We start from the raw sequence: 11,642 nt of genomic DNA on the forward strand, positions 1-11,642 counted from the left end.
GTTGCTTCCACGTCAGCTTATTATCCATCCACAAACTGAGAAATCTTACCACTGACACTTCCTCAAGATATTAATCATATAATTTAAAATCAAGTGCAAGTCTATTAATGCTGTTTGTAAACCACGTAATGTGTTTTAACGACTGAAAGCTTAAAATTCTCATCAATCTGCCCACTGTTTGACCTATTGTAAATTGCAATGAATACCTCTAATCTACAAAGCTACATCATCTGTATATTGTGATTTACCCAGGGTATCCCATTTTCCCATCTCAGAGAAAATATCATTAATTATAATATTAAATAATGAAGGGCTACAAATACTGCCTTGTGGGATCCCATTCTCTATCTCATAGAAACACAAACATAACATGCCGACCCGTACTTGCACAGTCCGTCCAAATAAAAAAATCTCAAAAATTATACAATGTCCCCCTCACTCCTAATTTAATCAGAAGTCCTCTCTTCCATATCATTTCCCTTTTCAGTATGAGGAAATACTGCTATAACAATATTTCCATTTAATTATGCTTTCCGAATATCATCTTCCAAACCTAAAACTGAATCTAATGTCATTTCACCCTTCCAAAATCCACTCTAATAAAACACTTTATCATCACTCTTTCCAAAATATAACTCAAGCGCTTGATTACCATACATTCCATAAGTTTACATAAATTAGACATTCACGATATAGGCCCTTAACTAGAAGGATCAAATGGGGATCTACCACGTTTTAGAATAGGAAATACTATTTCCATTTTCCATGAGGAAAGTAGATGCACAATTCAAACACTTAATATTTTCACAAAAGAGAATTATATACAATTACAATTTCAAATATCACTCTTTCCTGGGGACACCTGACCTGCATTATTAATAGACTTCTTAAATTCATACAAAGAAATCTCTCCATCAGTGATACTACCATTGCTATAGCTGACTTCCAGCACATCAGGGTATTCACTGAAAAACATATCCCTACATTGTTTAACTTCTTCACTTATATTATCCTGATTATGAATCTCAGCAAATGACCCAGCCAGGAACACAACCTTCCCTGTTTCAGCAGCAATCATTTTGCCCTCATTAATCAATGAGAACATTAATCAATTGGGAATATTATTGTCAGAAACGAGCCACGCTCCAGAATAATGGCTTCAAGACAAATTCAAGGAAACAAAGTTTATTAACAGTTCTGCAGAGCTGGGCCCCTTCAGAGAAGGGAACCCTGAACCTTACAGGGCAGCAGGTTTTATCCTTCTTCCTTACCACCCCTCCTCCCTGACTCGGGAGGTATATAGTCTTATCCCATTCCATATTTGGAGTTGTTTTTTTACACGTTTCTGTAAAACAATAGTCCATATCTCAGGACTTCAATGATTCCACAAACAGTTAATTTTATCAAGGCTTCTGCATTCATAATTAGATCACACTTGTTTACAGACTTTAACCCAGACATAATTAAATCACATTTGTCCTTTGACTTTAACCCGGACCTGTCAGAAACGCACATCTTAATTTTGAATCTTACAATAAATACCACCCTTTTTCTTTTTAAGATGTGCGTTTCAGCTAGCATTTCTCTCACTCCCAGGGGGCCCACTTTCTTCTTTAATAGATAGATAGATAGATACTTTATTCATCCCCATGGGGAAATTCAACTTTTTTCGAATGTCCCATACACTTGCTGTAGCAAAACTAATTACATACAATACTTAACTCAGTAAAAAAATATGATATGCATCTAAATCACCGTCTCAAAAAGCATTAATAGCTTTTAAAAAGTTCTTAAGTCCTGGCGGTAGAATTGTAAAGCCTAATGGCATTGGGGAGTATTGACCTCTTCATCCTGTCTGAGGAGCATTGCATTGATAGTAACCTGTCATTGAAACTGCTTCTCTGTCTCTGGATGGTACTATGTAGAGGATGTTCAGAGTTATCCATAATTGACCGTAGCCTACTCAGCGCCCTTCGCTCAGCTACCGATGTTAAACTCTCCAGTCCTTTGCCCACGACAGAGCCCGCCTTCCTTACCAGCTTATTAAGACGTGAGGCGTCCCTCTTCTTAATGCTTCCTCCCCAACATGCCACCACAAAGAAGAGGGCGCTCTCCACAACTGACCTATAGAACATCTTCAGCATCTCACTACAGACATTGAATGACGCCAGCCTTCTTAGGAAGTAAGTTTTAGCTCGTTTGTCCCATGATGGAGTATCACTACTGCCTGGAGCTGGGATATACTGCGCCTGATCAGTGTTCGTATACAAGGAATCAAACACGGCAAAAGTAAGAGAATCATTAGACTCCCGCCTGCTACTAGGAGAGTGGTGCGTCACCAACTACCTCCCAGTAGCCCGTCTAGCCAACTCATGTTCCCCAGGGATATCCAGGTTTGTACTGGCACGTGGGCCAGTTTCCGAATTTTGTCGGATATTTTTAACACGGCCTTTCCACTGTCGTCTATCTTAAGGCAACAGTTTGTAAGATTGAACTTCCCACATACCCCGCCTTCAGAGGCCAATAGGTAATCCACAGCCAGCCTGTTCTGGTATATTGCTGTTCGCATCTGGCTCTGCTGTTTTGCCAACAGCTCCAATGCCAGTGCCGTTTGATTGGTTATCACTTCCACCACCGCCTGCAGTCTAATAATTCGGTTTAACATGTAGACAGGAGTGCGATACCCCCACGACCCATCCTGGGCCCAGGTCGCTGGCCCATAGTATTCAATGATGCGAGCCGGTGGCCACTCATCACCCCACTCGCCCACCTTTATCTCCCGTGTTTCTTTCCTTAATGAATCAAACAGCTTAATTCCCAGCTTCCGGTCACCCTCCTGATGCAGGAGGAAGAACTCCGGTCTTATGGGACCCAGGAAGCAAACACCCGCCCAATCCCACGGTAGTTTGGTATACGCCTGATTACCGCAGATCCAGAATAACCCCTCCGGGGCAAATCCTCCTTTCTTTGCTTCCTTCCATACTTCCCTGACCCTGGGGACCCCTTCGTACGTATTCGTTCCGCTGCACTTCCAGAGTTTAGAGCCGTTTCCTACTGCCTCGCAACTGCCATTCGGTTCTCTGGTTATGTACCATGCTGGCTCCTCTGGCCACCAGGTAACATTACCTTCCCTCTTTGCTAATTTAATGCTTCTACAGGGACTTTCTCCCACCTTTACTTTCCCCTTCCTTTCAACACATACTTGTCTCTCCGGGTAATTGGTCAATTTCCACCTTTGCTTCTTCCGGTCGGGGACATTTGTCCAATTGTGCGCAAGCAATTCCCACACACTCAAGCTCTCACCCCTCCACGGCCACTGTTCACTCATGTGCGGTCCTCCACAGACCCAACAACCACTCACATTTAGGCTCGTGGCAATCCGAGTCGCTAGGTCTATAAAGAGGTTCTCTTTAACATCGGGGAGGACTATATCTTTCTCTATCTCCTGATATATAGACGGGTCCGTGGAGACCACTGCCGCCTTCCTTTGCTCGCGCTCTTCCGCCTCCTTTTTCTTCTCATCTTGTATTATAATCTCCTTTACCTTATCTGCATGTTCCTTAACCAGTGTAGATGGGATGTCCCACTGCCCTCCCTTGTTTATACACAACCACCGGTCTTTCCTGGGATAGCTGAGACTTCTCATGGTCCCCCCCCCTGTCCCATGTATCCTTTATTATAGACTTGGTAATAAGGTTTACTGTTCTCCCAACATGTTTCTCTCTTGCTTAGATCATAGCATCGATCATTCACATGCGAGTGGGACACAAATGATCCTGGGAACACCCTCTGCCCCACTCGTACCACGGTTCTGCACTTGTCACATTTCCCTTCAATTTCCCCGACATATAGAATCAAATATATTACAGTCAATAATGTTACAGTCCACATAGAGTTCATTTTTGCTGCCTTTTTAGCCTCACCACCATCGGTTCTTCACCGGGAACACAGGTCCACTCAGTGCGGCTTTCGGGCTTCACCGGTCCTTTTACCTTGGATGCGTGTGTCCACCCTTTTTCTTTTGTCCGTACAGCCGCCTCTGTTGTTAGCAGGACCTGGAAAGGGCCTTCCCACTGTGGCTGTAACTTCTTCGGCTTCCAGGTCCTTACCAGAACCCAATCTCCAGGCACAATCTGATGTAAAGCAAAGTCAAGCGGCGGAGTCTGGGCCAAGAGACCCTTTTTCCGCAGTTCTGCAAAGGAACGAGATAGTGCCAGTAAATAGTCCCTTACAAAGATATCACCCCCTTGTAGCGTGGGGTACCCTTCCACCTTATTCCAATACGGGAGTCCGAACAACATCTCATATGGGGATATTCCTATGTCCTTGCGGGACGCTGTTCGTATTCTTAAAAGGGCAATAGGGAGACACTTAGTCCATGGTAGTTTGGTTTCTAACATCAACTTGGTCAGTTGTGCCTTTAGGGTGCTGTTCATTCGTTCTACTCTTCCCGAACTCTGGGGATGCCACGGGGTATGGTACTTCCATTCGATATCAAGTGCATCGCAAATTAACTGGTGCGTATCTCCTTCTTGGTACGTGGTAGTGACATTCCCGTTATTCCAGCTATCCTTTCTGGGGTAATGCATCACTGTCCTTTACTGACCCGGTGTCCCAGATACCTTACTTCCTTTTCTACAAATTGCAACTTTTTCTTTGAGAACCGCAGCCCCTGCTTCCCCAAGAAGTTCAGTAGTCTGATGGTGTCTTCCTGCACCCCTTCCTGTGTTGGCCCGGATAGTAATAGATCGTCCACATACTGTAGCAGTTGGCTCTCTGGAGCACATTGGAATTCTGCTAGTACTTGCTCCAAGACCTGCCCAAATAGGTTAGGTGATTCGGTGAACCCCTGGGGCAGGACTGTCCACCGGAGCTGTCTCTTCCTCCCCGTCGTTGGATTTTCCCATTCGAACGCAAACATGTCCCGACTGCTCTCTTCTAATGGACAACTCCAGAAGGCATCTTTTAAATCTATAACACTAAACCATTCATGGTCAGGGGAGATTTTACTCATCAGCGTGTAAGGGTTGGGCACTACCGGGTATCGGGTCTGGACTACTGCATTTAGGCCCCGCAGGTCTTGTACCATCCGATAAGTCCCATCTGGCTTGCGCACCGGGAGTATTGGGGTATTATACGGTGACATACATTCCTCCAGTAGTCCGTCAGCGATCAGTCCTTCAATCACCGGCTGCAGCCCTTTTCTTCCCTCCATCGCGATGGGATACTGCTTCCTCCTTACTGGGCGACTGTCCGGTAGCAAGGTGATCTGTAAAGGGCTGATGTTCAATTCCTCCCCTGTTCCCCTCTCTATACCATACCTCGGGCTCTATTTTCTGATCGTCCTCTTCTTTTAATGCGAATAATTTTACTATTATTTCTCCATTGCTTGGCACGGTTCCAATACCCAATTGAACTTGCAGATCCCTTCCTAATAGGTTAAACCCCGCCGAGGGTAGCAGGAGAAGGTCTTGCCTTGTTGCCCTATCTTCATATCCGACTTCCACGTTGTCCACAATGGGCACTTGTATTGTCTTTCCTCCAATACCAGATACCCCCATTACTTTTGTTCCTGTCCGGGCGCCGGAGGGTATCTGGATTACGCTAGATCTTTCGGCACCCGAATCTACCATAAAAGTTGTATCTGACCCTTGGGGACCTAATTTCAGATTTACCAGGGGTTCCTGTCGATAGTTTCTTTTCCCCAAGGGCAGGAACCCCCGACTCCCCTAGTCTTCGTATTCCATCATGGCATACGAGCGCACTTCCCGTCGGTATTTGGGGCACTCGCGCCTGAAGTGTCCCTCCTCGTTGCAGTGAAAACATCTAGAGGTCCTCTTGGGTTCCCTACTTCGGTCTTGGCTACCGCTTCGTCCCGGCCAGGGTTCTCTTCTTTCTCTTTTGTCTGCGGTCACCTGTTGGACCGTCTGGACCATTATCCTGACTGCTTTCTTTTATTTTTCCTCGTCTCTTCTAACAAAGACCTTCTGTGCCTCACGGAGTAATTCACTCAAGGGCTTGCTATTCCAATCTTCTATTTTCTCCAACTTTTTCCTAATGTCTGGCCAGACTTTAGACACAAACTCCACTCGTATTAACTGTTGTCCCACCTCTTTCTCTGGGTCTACCCCGGCATATTGTTGCATATTTTTCCGAATCCTATCCAGGAAATCGGTCGGGGTCTCATCGGGGTTCTGGTGGTTCCCGAAGGCTTTGGTGAAATTGTGTCCTTTGGGGACCGCCTGCCTTATCCCCTTTATTAGGAATTCTCGCATATCCCTCATATTTTTCCGGCCCCCCTCCGTTTGCTTGTCCCAGCCTGGGTCCACAAGAGAGAATTTCTGTTGTGGCTCTGCTTCGTTTGGCCTTTCCTTTTCCCACGTTACTATGGTCGCCTGTCTTATCATTTGTCTTTCTTGGGTGGAAAACAAGGTTCCCATAATTGAGTACATTTCATCCCAGGTATAAATGTTGGGTCCTAGGAATTGATCCAACTGTTCGGCCAGGCCCATGGGGTCTTCTAATAGGCCTTTCATTTCCTTTTTAAAATTCCGTACCTCAGCGCTAGTCAGGGGAACATTAACATACCCCGTCCCTCCAATTGCTCCTCCCATCGGCACTTCTCTCAGAGGATATAGTCTGGCGGTCTGTTCGACTTCCTCTTTGTGATTTTTAGCTGTTTGTGACCTGGTTTGCACCCTCCTAGCTTCTACACCCCGCGGTTTTGCACGCTCCGTTCCCTCTTCACCCTGGTCTGCATTTTCTCCAGCTGCCGCTGCCAATTCATTTTCACTTTCCCTTGCCTCAAGGTCATCGATTTGCGGAGCGGTAGGGGGCACCTATGGGGGCGGCAGGTGGTTGAGCACCTCCTATGTATTCTTTTTCTGTCCCCCTTCATTTATCGTTTTCAATTTATAACTATTTGTCGTTGGTAACCAGCATAGGGCATAATCACTTTCTTCGGGTTTAACGTTAGGTTTTGAATTCACGTACAGATTAAGGGCTTGTTGTACCCAATCCTCGCTAGACCCGAACTTAGGCCACCACACAGCCGACCCTTGGATCGGCTGGCGGGACCAGAATTCACAGTACTGTATCATTTTTTCTTTGACTTCCCTTTTCGCCTCCCATAATCCCAATTTTCTAACATCCGTCCCAACGGACTATCAGGGGGTACCCCGGGGTATTTTTCATCATTGGCGCCTGGATTTCCTTTACCCTTGTCTCTCTTAGACCCCTTATTCCCCATCTCGAGGACTTGCCCGGTTCCAATCCACCCGCAGGCACCCCGTAATTCCACAATTCTCGTGCACTACGTCTCTGCAGGAATTTAATTTGAATGTGACCCACCTAGCTCGGTCACTCCTGTCCAATTCCGGAACCTGTATTCCTGCGATCGCCCAGGAATTCACCTTCAGGCACCCCGCAGTTCCACAATTCTCGTGTACTACGTCTCTACAGGAAGAATCACCTGCAGGAACCACGCAGTTCCACAATTCTCGTGTACTACGTCTCTACAGGAGAAATCACCTGCAGGAACCCCGCAGTTCCACAATTCTCGTGTACTACGTCTCTACAGGAGAAATCACCTACAGGAACCCCGCAGTTCCACGATTCTCGTGTACTACGTCTCTACAGGAGAAATCACCTGCAGGAACCCCGCAGTTCCACGATTCTTGTGTACTACGTCTCAACAGGAATTCAATTTCTTACCTGGGTCCTGAGCACAGAAATTACTCGATCGTTCACTGTCTCAACTGCCTCGACAACCCCTCTTTGTTTCCTTGAGTCCGCCGGATATCACTCGCTCAAGCCGCGCGGGGCGACGAGCAAGGAATCAGGGACTGCCGAACTCGGTAGGGTGCACCTTCTCCGATGTCCTTCCTTGCCCCCCTCACGGCTGGAGTGTGGATCCCGGACGAGCGCCCCAAGTTGTCAGAAACGAGCCACGCTCCCGAATAATGGCTTCAAGACAAATTCAAGGAAACAAAGTTTATTAACAGTTCTGCAGAGCTGGGCCCCCTCAGAGAAGGGAACCCTGAACCTTACAGGGCAGCAGGTTTTATCCTTCTTCCTTACCACCCCTCCTCCCTGACTCGGGAGGTACATAGTCTTATCCCATTCCATATTTGGAGTTGTTTTTTTACACATTTCTGTAAAACAATAGTCCATATCTCAGGACTTCAATGATTCCACAAGCAAGTAATCTCGTCAGGGCTTCTGCATTCATAATTAGATCACACTTGTTTACAGACTTTAACCCAGACATAATTAAATCACATTTGTCCCTAAACATAATTAAATCACATTTGTCCTTTGACTTTAACCCGGACCTGTCAGAAACGCACATCTTAATTTTGAATCTTACGCTGCCCGAGTCTCCCCCTCGATCCCCGGGGCCACGCCGCCCGAGTCTCCCCCCGATGCCCGCGGCCGCGCTGCCCGAGTCTCCCCCCGATCCCCGGGGCCGCGCTGTCCGAGTCTCCCCCCGATCCCCGCGGCCGCGCTGCCCGAGTCTCCCCCCAGATCCCCGTGACCGCGCTACCCGTGTCTTCCCCCGATCCCCGGGGACGCGCTGTCCGAGTCTCCCCCCGATCCCCGCTGCCCGAGTCTCCCCCCAGATCCCCGTGACCGCGCTACCCGAGTCTCCCCGCGATCCCGGGTGTCGCGCTGCCCGAGTCTTCCCCTGATCCCCGGGGACGCGCGGCCCGAGTCTCCCCCCAGATCCCCGTGACCGCGCTACCCGTGTCTCCCCCCGATCCCCGGGGACGCGCTGTCCGAGTCTCCCCCCGATCCCCGCTGCCCGAGTCTCCCCCCAGATCCCCGTGACCGCGCTACCCGAGTCTCCCCGCGATCCCGGGTGTCGCGCTGCCCGAGTCTTCCCCTGATCCCCGGGGACGCGCGGCCCGAGTCTCCCCCCAGATCCCCGTGACCGCGCTACCCGTGTCTCCCCCCGATCCCCGGGGACGCCCTGTCCGAGTCTCCCCCCGATCCCCGCTGCCCGAGTCTCCCCCCAGATCCCCGTGACCGCGCTACCCGAGTCTCCCCGCGATCCCGGGTGTCGCGCTGCCCGAGTCTTCCCCTGATCCCCGGGGACGCGCGGCCCGAGTCTCCCCCCAGATCCCCGTGACCGCGCTACCCGTGTCTCCCCCCGATCCCCGGGGACGCGCTGTCCGAGTCTCCCCCCGATCCCCGCTGCCCGAGTCTCCCCCCAGATCCCCGTGACCGCGCTACCCGAGTCTCCCCGCGATCCCGGGTGTCGCGCTTCCCGAGTCTCCCCCCGATCCCCGGGGACGCGCTGTCCGAGTCTCCCCCCGATCCCCGCTGCCCGAGTCTCCCCCCAGATCCCCGTGACCGCGCTACCCGAGTCTCCCCGCGATCCCGGGTGTCGCGCTGCCCGAGTCTTCCCCTGATCCCCGGGGAGGCGCGGCCCGAGTCTCCCCCCAGATCCCCGTGACCGCGCTACCCGTGTCTCCCCCCGATCCCCGGGGACGCGCTGTCCGAGTCTCCCCCCGATCCCCCCTGCCCGAGTCTCCCCCCAGATCCCCGTGACCGCGCTACCCGAGTCTCCCCGCGATCCCGGGTGTCGCGCTTCCCGAGTCTCCCCCCGATCCCCGGGGACGCGCGGCCCGAATCTCACCCCGATCACCGGGGCCGCGCCGTCCGAGTCTCCCCCTAACACCCCCCGATCTCCGGGGCCGCGTTGCCCGGGTCTCCCCCCGATCCCCGGGGACTCTCTAATTCTCTGCTTCATAATTCTCTGCTTCTCCACCCAGTCTCTGTCACCCTGGATGTGGAAACGGCGAATCCGTGTCTCGAGGTGTCTGAGGATCGGAAGAGTGTGAGATGTACCGGGACCGAGAGGGATCTCCCTGACACCGGGAAGAGATTCACAGACTGTCCTGGTGTGCTGGGATCGGAGGGATTCAGATCGGGGAGACATTACTGGGAGGTGGAGGTGACGGGGAATCGGGTCTGGTGTCTGGGAGTCACCGCAGAGTCTGTAGAGAGGAAGGGAGGGGTCAGACCGAGTCCGCAGACCGGATTCTGGGTCATCGGGCAGGTTGATGACGTGATCGGTCTCCCCTCCTCCGAGTCCCGTCTCGCTGCCGGTCCCATCCCCGGAAGGGTGGGAGTTTATCTCAGTTACGAGTCCGGGACAGTTTCATTTTACAACGCGGAGACCAAGTCCCGTCTCCACACCTTCACTGGGAATAAATTCACGGGGAAACTTTATCCTTTCTTCGCGAACTGGGATGGAAACCAGTGGCTGAGAATCTGCTCCGGTTCCGCTCCGGGTCTGTAAACGGGTCGGGTCCCGGGACCGGCGTCAGGAGTAAAGTCCCTGTAAATATAAATATGCGGAGAGTGCAGCTAAATACGTGGCTAAGGAGATATCGCAGGAGGGAGGGCTTCATGTTTCTGGACAATTGGGCCTTGTTCCCGGGAAGGTGGGGCCTGTTCGGACGGGACGGTTTGCCCCTGAACTGGAGGGGGACTAACATCCTTGAGGGTAGATTTACAGTGCTGCTCGGGGGGGGGGGAAGGAGGGGGTTAAACTAGATTTGCAGTGGGAGGGGAACCAGAGTGTTAGAGCAGATAGTGAGGTGGAGGAGGATAAAGGTCATGCGAGGACTGCATGTATAAACAGAAATCAAAGGTTTGCACATTAGGTTGTAAATTAACTTTCAGAGCTTTAGAAATTGTAGAAAATAAAGATTTCCAAAAAGATTTTGATGAAGAACATGACCAGAACATATGTGAAAAAGTGGCTACTTCAGTTTTACACCTATCGCAATAATTGTCTATGTTAGGAAATATTTTGGATAGTCTCTCCTTTGTTAAATAGTAACAGTGAACAATTTTAAATTGAATTAAACACTGATTGGCACATATTAAAGAAGAATTGACCATCTTCATTAACAAAGGTCATATTAAGTTCTCTCTCCCAAACTTGTTTAATCTTTAGTGATTAAGGGGATCTGTTTTTTTTTGCAGATTTATTTATTTTTATTATCATTTATTTTGTGATGGTCGATTGATGACTTTTGAAGAGTTAATTAGCAAATATTCTCTCTCTCATACACACTTACTGCAATATCTTCAGGTTAGACATTTTTTACAAAAGTAATTATCTAAGTTTCCATATATGCAAGAATCTGATTTGTTGGATACTATTTTGAATATGAATCCTTTAGTAAGAGGTTCATTGGTAGAATTTATCATTTATTTTTAATACATTAATACAAAAAGATAACCTCCCACCTGAGGTTTATACATGACTAGTCAGGGAAAATATCACAGCTGTGCGTAGACAGGACAGACCAGAGGGCTTATCTACAGAGGCCATATGAGTGGAGCTGAGGAACGGGATAGGTGTGACCACACTAATAGGGTTGTAATAGTCAGAGGGAATGTAAGAAACAGGAAGTTGTAATAGTAGGTGATTTTAACTTTCCACATATTGACTGGGACTCCCACACTGTAAAAGGGCTAGATGGCTTGGAGTTTGTCAAATGTTTTCAGGAAAGTTTTCTAAATCAATATATAGAGGTACCTACGAGAGAGGATGCAATACTTGATCTCCTATTAGGAAACCAGACAGGTCAGGTGACAGAAGTATGTGTAGGCGAACGTTTTGG

This window comes from Hemitrygon akajei, unplaced genomic scaffold (genome assembly GCF_048418815.1).
Source record: "Hemitrygon akajei unplaced genomic scaffold, sHemAka1.3 Scf000037, whole genome shotgun sequence".
In the NCBI taxonomy this organism is placed as follows: Eukaryota; Metazoa; Chordata; class Chondrichthyes; order Myliobatiformes; family Dasyatidae; genus Hemitrygon; species Hemitrygon akajei.